Source organism: Miscanthus floridulus, chromosome 2, assembly GCF_019320115.1.
Source record: "Miscanthus floridulus cultivar M001 chromosome 2, ASM1932011v1, whole genome shotgun sequence".
Lineage (NCBI taxonomy): Eukaryota > Viridiplantae > Streptophyta > Magnoliopsida > Poales > Poaceae > Miscanthus > Miscanthus floridulus.
Genome location: NC_089581.1, coordinates 27,792,474 through 27,805,594, shown reverse-complemented (window position 1 = coordinate 27,805,594; position 13,121 = coordinate 27,792,474). Strand labels below are relative to the sequence as shown.

General features: G+C 42.0%; 1 pseudogene; it reads right to left on the bottom strand.

The window, feature by feature from the left end:
* Positions 1-12,060, bottom strand: part of LOC136538299 (probable transcription factor KAN4) — a 77,367-nt pseudogene extending 65,307 nt beyond the window's left edge.
* Between the last annotated feature and the right edge of the window lie 1,061 nt (positions 12,061-13,121).

Here is a 13,121-nt window from a genome sequence, read left to right as displayed (position 1 = left end):
GGATCGTTAGTTAGTAGACTCGTTCCTGAGAAGGCATGACTTTAACTGTGCACAATGCCTGAATCGGCTATTTAGTCGATATCGAATGCTTCCACGAACAGTTCGCATTATGAGATCATTGAAGTAGAGGTAAGTTGAAAGATGTGTTAGCCCCATGATCTTGTTATTGTATTATGGCCTGTATGATTCTGCCTCATGCCCCACTAATATTAGTAATGAGTTAGGGTTGTCAAGTCTATCAGTTGTTTCTACGGCCTGCATGATTCTACCTCATGCCCCACTTGGTCATGGCGATAGATGAGATCTAACATGTTCATTAGATTTATCTTTATTAAATGGTTAAGAGGTGTTGAATTGTTTCTTTAAATAAAAGGAGTTCAATTACTTGTAATCATTGGCTCAGTATAAACCAATCATCATTGATATCTTATTGCCATTGATTAATATTCGCTTAAATAACATCTATCCTGAAGGATAACTGATCCTTTTTATACAACCCCATGAGCTTCAATCGATTCATTCTTGTGAATATGCTGGAATCGGCTATTTAGTCAATTTCCTCTCATATCAGCTCTTAGAGCCGCACATTCAGGACTGTCTGGCAACACTGGCACGTTCCACCCTTAATTACTGATAAACTTTCTCTCCTTGTCAATTGCAGGGTCAAATTGAGTGGCACGTCTTAGGAGGATTGTGTAGGATCGACCACCCTTGCACTAAAGCCAGGCTAGATCTGCTCCATCGAGCGGACCCTTCTGGCTTGCTGCGTGTGTCCTCGACATAGAGGCGAAAAATTCTGTGTCGACACACGCTTCTGGCATGCCCGGTGGGACACCACAATCGTCATGGTGGCTCACAACAAAATTGACATCCTTATGGTACACTATGAAGACCTACCTGATGAGGATAAGGATACCATTGGCAAGGCTATAGAAGAATTTTAGATGAAGTGTTTGTTGTCCTACACCAAACACGTGATAGCACAATTATTCAGAAATTTCCACTACTAAGAGTTCTATTACACGGGCAGACAGATATGATTGAAGCTGAAGACAGGCGTTTCTTTACAGAAGCCATAGACAAATCTATTTGTGATGCCATATCAAGCCGCAATCAAGCTTTCATTAACGCATTTCACAATGCCATGAAAGAGGCGATTCATGGGATTCCAATTGGTCAGGTTGGATCAACTTGTTACAACATTCTAGATCCATCAACTCAAGGGACTAATCAAGTTGGTACCAGCCATCAAGAAGAAGTACCAGCTGGTAATGGTGATGTCCAAACACATCAAGGTTCATTTGAACAAACTCTAGGTACTGCTACGAATCAGGTATAGTACAATCCTAGACCGTCAATACAGCATGTACAATAGCCGACGGGGCAAAGTCAGAACCAGAATGATCAATTTTGGCACATCAAGCCATATACCATCATCGGCTTAGAAAATAGCACCATCAATTCAAAAGATCCATAGAGATATAGATCCTTATGTCTATAATCAGAGACTTCAAGTAGGAAGCCGACAAAGGACCCAACAGATTGAGATTCCACAAGGCTATCACTATGGCATGGATTATAACACCCTCCACATGATGCCAAATCTAGGATATCAAGGCACATGAGATTTCAATCCATAGATGGGTCAGCAAGTACCGAGAAATCCAAATCCACAAACTAATGAGTTGCTGCTAAAGGTGACCGAGATGATGAAGAATCAGTTCAGTCTAAAGCCAAAAGGGATGACCTTTTCATACAAACATCCATATCCAGAATGGTATGATTTGGTCACTCTTCCTACAAATTACAGACTCCCAGAGTTTGTCAAGTTCACTGGTTAAGACAGTACAAGCACAATAGAACATGTCAGTCGGTATCTTATATAATTGGGTGAAGCATCAGTTGAGGATGCCCATCGGGTTCGTTTTTTCTCCTTATCCCTATCAGGGCCAGCCTTCACTTGGTTCTCGTCACTACCAGTCAACTCCATTGCCAATTGGGTTGACCTAGAGAAGAAGTTTCATACATATTTTTACACTAGGACTAGAGAAAAGAAGATCATCAATCTAACGACCATGAGACAGAGGACTAATGAATCGGGCACTAAGTTTCTTCAGAGATTTTGAGAGACTAGGAATTTGTGCTGCTCATTGAGTTTGGCCGATGATCAGCTAGCTGCTTTAGCTATCCAAGGATTGCTGCCAATGTGGAAGGAAAAGCTGCTAGGACAAGAATTTGACAACTTGGGTCAATTGGCTTAACGAGTAGTTGCGCTCAACAGCCAATTCTAGAGTATGTGTAGAGACACTCGATTCCAGAAGAATACCACCATAGCCAAAGTTTATGATCCATACTCAGCAGATGATGGCTATGAAGATGAAGAAGAGGAGGTTGCTATGGCTGAATGGAATTGGAGCAAGAAGACAGTAATGGTGCCAAATCCTTAGGGAAGAGGAGTCGAGGAGAGCTATGACTTTGATGTCATGAAATTGGACAAGCTCTTTGACTTTTTCTTGAGAAAAACCAGATCAAATTGCCGGACAATCATGTTATGTTGCCCCCTAAACAGTTGAAGAATAAGAAGTTCTGCAAGTTCCATAATGCTACTTCTCATTCCACTAATGAGTGCAAAATTTTCCAGCAGCATATACAGAGGGCTATTCAGCAAGGGTGACTCAAGTTTGATATGCCTCAGAAGATGAAAGTTGATGATAATCCTTTCCCAAGGGATCAAAATATGGTTGATGTTGGGATATTCAAAGGAAAAACTAAGGTCCTAACTTCGGCCAGATCAAGAAAAGATGGAACAGTCGATCCCAAGATGCAAATATCGGCTGATGAATACAGAGAGGTTAAAAAACATCGTGATCAGTAGAAGAGCCGATACGAGCAGGGAGGAACGTCAAAGGATGGAGTGATGAGGCCGTGAATCACATCTTGGATCCTGTTGAATAAGTGGCGGTGGTAGGAGGAAAAAGATCATCAGCAATGGTTAGAGGATGAAGAATACCAGCATCAACTGGAAGAAGAAAGGTATGAAAGGAAGCAAGCTGAATCGCACTGGAATTGTCCTTTCTTCAGATACTGCTGGAACGAAGGTTTGAAATTGCCTACCAGACATGACTGTCCAGAATGTAGTAATCAATATTGGGAGTTTAGGTAATCTCAAATCAACCGTCAGTCTATCCATGCCTAGAATGCATATCATCATAATAACATGGATCGGCGCTTAAAAATTAAAAGTATTCATGATCGGTTGGGAAAGGGAGTTGTTGACCAAGACTGTGCTGATCATGAAGAAGGAAACAACCAGAGGGAACATGTTTGGCAGGAAGGCCAATGGTGCCTGAGAGGTTTAACAAGAAGCTAGAAGAGAAGAGTGCAATGCCTAAGGAATAAGGAGTTGTGATAGACTCAGGCATCCAGTAAAACTCAAGTATGGCATACCAAGCAAATAGCTGATAAGAAACAACCATCGGCTAATATCCAAATGGCTTTTCTGTTGCCATCAGAATTCAGAGCTCCGGCGGATCAGGAAGTTTACTCAGACTTCGATGAATCAGAGTATGAAGAGATGGTAGCCAAGTTGATGGTTACACACCAAGCGATATTTGATAAGCCAGTCAAACATTGGCACTTGAAGGCTTTATACATGAAAGGTTTTGTTGATGGGAAGCCGATGAACAAAATGTTAGTGGACGGAGGTGCTTATGTCAATCTTATGCCTTACACTACTTTTCGTAAACTTGGCAAAAGGCCAGAAGATCTGATGGAGACTGACATGATGCTTAAGGATTTTGGAGATAATACGTCTAAGACCCAGGGGGCAATGAATATGGAACTAACAATCGGAAGCAAGACTCTGCTCACTACATTCTTCGTCATCGATGGGAAAGGGTCTTACAGTTTGCTCCTTGGTCATGATTGGATTCATGTGAATTACTGTATACCATCGACCATGCATCAATGTTTGATTCAATGGCATGGAGATGGTGTCGAACTGGTTGGCGCTGATGAGTCCGTGAGCATCGCAACAGCCGATCCAGTCTTCTAGGAACTAGGAGACTTCAACTATTTTTCTAGCAAGTCATGGGAAGGAGGCTTCATTAAGATCAGCAATGAAAGCCAACAATCGATGCAAGCAATCAGGTCTAAAGTTTGTTTTAATCAATAATCGTGGTGTCATGTCAGCCATGGAGTTAAGGAAAAGTAAACATTGAGTCTTGAAAATGGGTTTAGGCAGACGTATGTGAATGTTGAATTAGAGTGTAAGTGTGATTCAGAGTTAATGGATTTCTTAAGAGAAGTTCTATTTTGCTTGATAGGATGCTTGACTTGGATTGATCGATCGTTTGATCTTTGGAATGAAAAATGCATGAAGAGATGTTATTCTAACATCTGAATTTGATAGCCGATTCGTTCTTGGCTCCAATCGCTGGTACCAGGAGGGTATCGCCTCTAGTTCAAAGAGTAAAAATCTTCAAAGACAGTAAAAGCTGATACGATATGTATCGCCTATAGAGCAAAGAACAAAAAGAGGAAGAAACATACGCAATCATATACGAAGGCATTGCATTGAAGCATATCCATAAAGGAATAGGGGTCTTTGTTCAATGGATTACCCTAAGAACAAACTAATCAAAGGCCTTGTTTACTATATCTTGAGCGGATGTGATGTCTACTATGGCTTCTATGGCCGTGGTGAATTCTTCGAGCAGGTCTTCATGCTGCTTAGGGCCATAGCCCATTAGGAAATCGGTCTCCATGGCGTAGAGCTCATACCCAGTTTGGACTTGCGCCATGGTCAGTGCCACCACCGCACCATGACAAACACCGTGGAGGGCAATCTCTCAAACACGAGCTGGGATGTCTTGGAGAAGAGCGTCAATATGGGAACCCCGCACATTGACGACGTCCACGACTATGTTCGCTGCCAATTGGAGGGACTCCAACTGCACTGTCAGGGCTGATGATCACAAAAGAGGAAGAGCTATCAAGATAAAAAACAGCCGAGATTAGAATAAAGACGTTCCTAAGGCTCGACGTACCTGCTACCGTGGCATCTGATTCAGTTAGCCGTGCTCGAGCAGCATTGGCCTCTTCCTTGGCCACATGAAGAGTGGCCTGGGAAACCTCGAGGTAGATCTCCAGTTGGTCGGTCTCCTAGGTCACCTCGGAGTAATGGTTCTGGGCCATCCTCCACTCATGAAGGTAGCACCAGGTGTCGTCGCCGTTGTAGGAATTGGAGGAGTTCGACGACGAAGCCATCATAGAAAATGTGATGTCAGAGGGCCCGCTGGCCCTAGGAAGGGGATGGAGACTATCATTCAGAACAAACTTGTAGGTGAGTCAGAACTATTCATCATCATAAACAAGAAATGTCGATCTCACCTCATGCGCCGGAGACGCTGGTTCATTGGCATATTCTCTTCTAGGATTTCCTCCACCGCGTGCTTGCCTCGATGCTCTTCGTCAGCCATGAAGAATGATTGGATCTACGAGAGGGAGAAGAAAAAACTGCTATAAGGTGTTCAGTGGGTGGAGAAGAGTGAAGGAATAGTTGTGGATGGAGATGTGTTCGAGGCAGAAGCCATCGGCTGGTATTTGAAGACATGAAGCGAAGGGACGGATGCCTCGAAATGCGCAAAAGCTAGCCACAATTAATAGGAGGCGAAATGCCACTTCACTAATGTCAAAGAGAATACAGCATCAGATGACCAAGGATAGAAGATCGAAGGGCTCTCTTAATGAAATCTATGTTTCTAGATTTAATTAAATTAAGATCAAAAGTCTGGGATCGGCTGTATTGAATCGGCTCTTTGGCCGAAACAAAAATGCAATTAAACAACAGGGAATACGATCGATTCTACACAATCTGATGATCTCGAGGCTGATTTAGATAGCTCAACCTATTCTGACTGTAACCAGCAGTTCCTGTTTCTCTTGTTGAATGACATCATGCATCTTAGGCAGACTGGACTTGTGATAATCAATGGTAGTAAGATTCTAGGAAAGACCTGGCATGAACTACTTTTGAGAGGCAAGAGCAGAAGAGCCGAATGATTTACCAACCGAAGACTACAAGAATTTAGTAATGGACAACTCAGAAGATTTGAATTACTTTTAGTTGCGTGCTCTCGAAAACTTTGAAGCTGATAAGCTAAGGGTTGAGGGTCAAAATTAAGCAATTTTTTGAAGGAGACTTAGTCTAAAAAATAAAATCGCCAGGGGGCAGCAGATTCAGTGAAAGGTCACTCAACTGGGAAGGACTTTATCGGATCAGATGTTGTGCGCCTGGTAACACTTGTATTCTAAAGATACTGAGAAGGGAGAGGAAATTCGGCAGAGCAATCAAATGGGAAATATTTAGAGGAATATTACCCTAGCATTCAGATTGACACTTAACAGCTAATTTGCTCGGCCATCAGTTTTAATAGCCGATACTAGAAGGGTATCATTGTTAGCGAGAGGGTAAACCCGAAGGGGTGAAAAGCCGATGCGAGGCATATCGATTATGCCAATAGAGTGATGCGTACAAAATAAAGCACGAAACAAAGAAAAATCACTCAAAGCAAGAAAGTTGTTTGCTAAATGCCACCTATTACAAGCTATGGGCTAGAAAATACTTTGCCTACAATATTATCGGCTAGGGCATTGAAAGCTACAAAGTTGGTGGTGCTCATAAAATACTCAACCAAGCGCTCGTGCTCCCTAGGGTACATTGCGTCTAGAAAAACCATGGGGAAGAAGCTGAAGATTATGACCCGAACAGGCTTGGGCAGCAGCCAATGCCATGGCAGCTCCATGATGAACTCCATGAAGGGAGACCTCCCTAACATGATTCAGGATGTCGTGCAAGCGAACCAATGGAACGACGCCCCTAGCATTAACAAATCCCGCTGCATGATTTGCAGCTGATCGAAGACTCTCTAGTTGGGCGGATAGATCTAAAAGATTCAAAGGAGAGATGATCAAAGCCTTGAAGATGAAACTGAAAGAGAGAAGAGGATATGACATGTATCTTACCCATAATCCTGGCATCAGCCTTGGCCAACCTATCCTCCACCGAATCGACCCCGGGAGGTGATCGACATCTAACCATGGCCAGGGCTGATTCTACAAGGGAGAGGCATTCAGCGAGGTTCTGGCCATGCCGATCAATGGAGGCAAGCAGATCATTGTTGTCAATATGCCTCCTTTGACGACAAAGGAACTGGCGATGAGTGGTCGATGAAGAGGGCCCCAAAGGCCAAACAGAATTAGCCATATTCCCCAAGGCAGTGAGGGCATCACGTGCTGGTATGATGATACAAATCCATTGAGGCCCTCCACAGTAGGCATCTTGCTATTCTCCATAATCTCAAACCTACAGAAGAACAAGAACTGTATAAGGACATAGAAAGGTTTGAGGCAAAGCGGGTTGTTGTTAGATCCACAACCATGGCCCGTATATATAACCCTAAGATGTGGAAAGATAGATTTCGCTAAGGACGTGAATCAAAAATGGAGGTGGAACGGCACTCTAGGAATTCAGGGGACGAATAACGAAGAGATAACTAACTCGAATTTATTACTTTCCCAAATTACAAAATATCATGGGGTGGATACATTGACCAGGGATTAACTCACCAGAACTTCTTTGGATTGAAGGGAGTCCGAATTTCCACAAGGCCAAAACTCATTGTGAACCAAGTCGCATTGGCCCATCAATAAAGTTATATTCGAGAGGAAGAAAGGTCGCCCGCCTAACATATGCTCAACAAATTTCTCAATAAATTGAGGAACTATGGGAAAAAGCCTGAGGCTTTCCCGGTGGATGTTTGGAGGAATAACAAGGGGAAGGTGATCAAACATTCTGGCCCTTGCAAACACTAGAACATCTTTGTGAGCATGAAGAGAAGACTTAGGTGATATCAAAAGGATTCTTCTAGCTGCAATGACTGGTCTTCTTGCTCAACGAAGCGCTAGGATAAGTAACACAATCACCCTATGCATAAGAATTCTTCTACCGCTCAAGATCTTCATAACAAGAAGGCAGACCATGGAGGGTCTGGTGGAACTAGAGGCACTCGAGAGAGTAGACGAAAACAAAGCATGGCTGAATTATTGAGTTGCTCTCGCCAGAGTCAGATGGGCATTTTATAGCTAGCCTAGGAAGATAAATCCAAAGGCCCGTGAAGCTCCGTAAAAGTTTTTGAAGCATGGGCTCATGAGCTAACATAGGCGGTGATAGACAGTAGACCCCTGATCAAGATTCTTTACCCGTGACGGCGGACCTATCGGGAACATAGACATGGTAATTTTGGAATAAAATTTCTTTTATCCCAAAATTGGGGGGCATGTGTTTACACTAGAATTTGGAAAGAGGATCTCAAGAGCTCAAGAACTCCCAAAATCATGTCAGCAAGGAATCGATTGCGTGCAGATCGGAAACAGCTAATTCAAATGCAGCGCTAGAATTGGCTTTCTTCAAATAGCGCCAGCAGATAACGATAGAGGCTATGATCGATGCTAGGACAAGACATGTTGGACTCTATGAAAAGGGAAAGATTAGAGTCCAAGTTATCTTAAATTAGGAATGTTTTCATTATGCTAAAGATTATATTGAGTCGTACTCAAGCAAGGTTCGTTTTTAGGCTTCGGATATAAATACCAAATCCTGGCTATTATAAAAAACATCAACCAATCAAATACAAAGTCAGTTACTTTTTTCGACTCTGGCCACCCCTTAGGAGTAGCAGTAGAGTAGATCTCGGTGAGTTCTTCAGCGAGTATGGCTGTATCGATCCGGTCGACCTCCACTGCTTGTCTATAAGTACCATCATGGTTTATACCTCTATTCGTATGGCTGCATTGATCCGGTCGAACCCCACTGCGACTCTGGTATAGGCTAGTTATCGATTCTTGTCTAATTCAAGTATGGCCTATGTGATTCTGCCTCACACCCCACTGCTTGAATTAGATCAAGGTCAAGTTATTGGCTCTACCTTAGTATGGCAGTCTTTGGTAGATTCATTAAGTTACCGATATTGCTTATTGCTTTCATTGTTTATCTAATTACAACAATATCACTTTGCCCGATTGAGATTGATCTGATCGGCCTTATATCTTGTTTAATTCATCATTTGCTAATCTAAAACTAATCTAATCTACATCTTAAGCGATGAGTTATGTGTTTATCGATTGTTTTGCGTCAATCTTAATTGTGCATAGTGTGCGATTAAGGCATGTCCGATCTTGAGTAGATCTATTAGTTAATGAAAACCGTTCCATGGCCCGTCATCATGGCCTGTGGGATTCTGTCTCTCACCCCACTATTGGCACCGTAGAGTGGGGATCGTTAGTTAGTAGACCCATTCCTGAGAAGGCATGACTTTAACTGTGCGCTATGCCTGAATCGGCTATTTAGTCGATATCAAATGCTTCCACGAATAGTTCACATTATGAGATCATTGAAGTAGAGGTAAGTTGAAAGATGCGTTAGCCCCATGATCTTGTTATTGTGTTATGGCCTGCATGATTCTACCTCATGCCCCATTGATATTAGTAATGAGTTAGGGTCATCAAGTCTATCGTTGTTTCTATGGCCTGCATGATTCTACCTCATGCCCCACTGGTCATGGCGATAGATGAGGTCAAACATGTTCATTAGATTTATCTTTATTAAATGGTTAAGAGGTGTTGAATTGTTTCTTTAAATAAAAGGAGTTCGGTTACTTGTAATCATTGGCTCAGTATAAACCAATCATCATTGATATCTTATTGCCATTGATTAATATTCGCTTAAATAACATCTATATTGAATGATAACCGATCCTTCTTATATAACCCCATGAGCTTTAATCAATTCATTCTTGTGAATATGCTAGAATCAGCTATTTTGTCGATTTCCTCTCATATCGGCTCTTAGAGCCGCACATTCGGGACTATCTGGCAACACCGACATGTTCCGCCCTTAATTACTGATAAGCTTTCTCTCCTTGTCAATTGTAGGGTCAAATTGACTGGCACGTCTCAGGAGGATTGCGCAGGACTGACCACCCTTGCACTGAAGCTAGGCGGATCTGCTCCATTGAGCAGACCCTTCTGGCTTGCTGCGTGTGTCCTCGGCATGGAGGTGAAAATTCTATGTCGACACACGCTTCTTCTTTTGTTCTGTACTCCATGCTACGTGCATTACTTTGTTCATGCTTGCTTTGCTCTTGTGGGCAACAGACGTTGTACCAGCTTTTACCCTTCTGGGTTTATTTTTGCACTAGAAGCGATACCCTCGTGGTATCGGCTATTAGAGTTGTCAATTGAGCAGACTGGTTGCCCAGTATTAATCCAAACGTTAGGGTAATATTCCTTCAAACATTCCCCATCTGATTGCTCTGCCGAATCCTTCTTCTTCTTTTAGTATTTCCAAAATATAAGTATTACCCAGCATATAGCGCTTGATCCGATAAGGTCATCAGACAACCATTTTTGCCGGATTCGCTACCCTTTGATTCAATCGTTAATTTTACTCTCCAGTCCAAATCTTTCTCAGAGGATTACTCATTCTCGACCTTTTAATCGTAATATTTTGTGACCTTCGGTTTATTGGTTTCCATGCCTTTTCAAGAGCACGCAGCCAAAGGCAACTCAAGTCTTCTAAGTTATCCATCATGAGACCCTGGTAGACTTTGGCTGATAAATTACTCTACATCACAACACGCCTTGATCCATTTTGAACTTCCCAAGGACAGACTGCATCATGTTTTATGCACAAGTTCATAAGGCGATCACATCAGCTCCTCTGCCCCTAGTCATTAAGGGCAATCCATTCCCACTCTTCCCTAGAGTCTTGTCTCCTTTTCTAAGATGAAATAGGCTCAGAGGAGTTTGTTCGATCGTGAAACCCTTCTGGCTAGGGGAACTCGAGTAGGCAAGAGGCTAAAGAACCACTACAGCCAATCGATCACTTCTGTGGTTGATATATTACTAGTTAAATAAATGATTCTGATGAAAGAGACAAGTACTTGGCGACAACTACAAACAAATGCCAAGAAGAAAAGGGTGAAAGGGGCTGATCAATAGATCATCAAATTGTGTTACCTTTTTGTTTGGTTCTTGACATGAGAAACACTAGTACTAACTACCAAATTCTACTGGAGAGAGAGAGATTATATTAAGGTTTTGGTAACTTGCCTGCAAGTGGCTCTTAACATGAGCCAATGTGAGATCCTTAACGTTCATCAGCTCCAGCACTGACTTTGGTGTTGCTCCTAGAAAGAAAGGTACAATTCTTAATTTGTAGCTAGCCAAAATGAAACTAAAACCAAAGACCGAACAATTCAGTGAAGTCTGCAAGCTACAATTAAGTGGAAGGAAAAACAAAGAAAAGCACTCCGTGTTTGTTATAGTTATAGGCAAGGGGATATATCATATCAATATAATCAAGCGAGAAAATATAATAAAAGCATATTCACCCAAGATTCCAAGAACTTAATAAGTCTTGAGCAATTGCACTCTCGATCGCCAGTTCCCCATAGTGAGCTATATGAAATTGGATCATCATGTCGTTATTAACGACAAGCGCAAACCCAATGAATTGAAGCACAATCAGTTGGCTAACAATTTAATAGAACATGGATGGAAATTAAACAAGCAAACAAGAACGTTCTTGAAGAACGTACTCTCATGGCCACCAAGGAGCTCTACAGCATGCACGAAGTGTGCATGAAGAGCCGTGGTCCACCTCATTCTTGGTGCTCTAGAGCTCCTCTTTCCACCACCGCTGCCACCATTCCCAAATCTCGTGGTGCCTCCGGATAACGCCATCGATGAGCTTTTCTTGAACCTCTAGATCTAGCTAGGTTGGTGCAGCCTCTGCTGCTCTTGCTGGATGTCACGTTGGCCATCCTGCTGCGCCACAGCCATCGTCTTCTCAACAAGTCCGAGACATAGCGTCTGCTTGGAGAAGAACATGTCCGTTTCATGGTTTGCTTGGCCGCCGCCACTGCTCCTAGCATCGTTGGGCGGCGATGGAGGACTGATATGGAGCGATACATCGGGGGCTGCGGCAGTTGTATCCATTACAAAGTCCTGTTTCGATGTTGTTGGATCAAACAATACCAACTGCACGAGATCAGATTAAGAGTCCTAGACCTCAAGAATCTAGGCTACCAAGATGACCCTTGGGTGCTCTCTTCACGTGTCGCACAAGTTTTCTATATGCCTGACCCATAAAGTAACCTCCCCCCAAAGGAGAGGACAAAGCACGTGGTTGCCTCTGGGAAACGGCACATTATCAGAGTTGATGGCGTGGACGATGTTGAAGCTTACAATAACTATGATGAGATGTCATTATTCATAGACTTTTCTAAGAAGATCAGTGTTGTGGAAAAGAACCTGCCTAAAGACATATTGCCATGGGAATGAAAAGGTGTCAAGGAAAAAGTCGTTACAGCGGGCTAGCTAGTTGTTGAACGTGGAGTGTTTGTGTAAGTGTGTGTTTGTAAGACTTCATTTATGCATGCATGTGAGACTATATATTTATGTATATGTGTAAGACTATATATTTATGTGTGTGTGACTACATTTATGCATGTGTGTGAGACTACCCTTTGCAACATTCAGATGAATCTATTTCAACATCCACTCTATTACTAATAAAACTTTATGAAATCACTTAACACTTTATGAAATGAAGAAATGACCAAAATAAAAGTAGGAGATCTTGATGAGTTATACAACTTTTATATTCATCACCTTTACAGTGGTGGAAAATCAGATTTGAAGCTGTTATTTTCTAAAATTCAAAATTTAAACTGTTCAAATTTTGTCAAATAAAAAGATAACCAAAATAAAAGTTATAGATAGTGATGTGTTCAACAACTTTTATATTCATCACCTTTACAGCTAAAATCATTTAGTGGTTGAAAATCAGGTTTGAAGTTGTCATTTTGTGAAATTCAAAATTTGAATTGTTCAAAATTAGTGACAAAGATAGATGACTAGACTAAAATGATAGAGCATGATTTTAGAAAATTTTAGGAAAAAATCATCACATTTGGAGTTAGTATGAGGGAGAAAAACTAGTTACAAGTTTCAGCCATAGATTAAAAAGACAAATCACACTTGTTCATCATTGATCA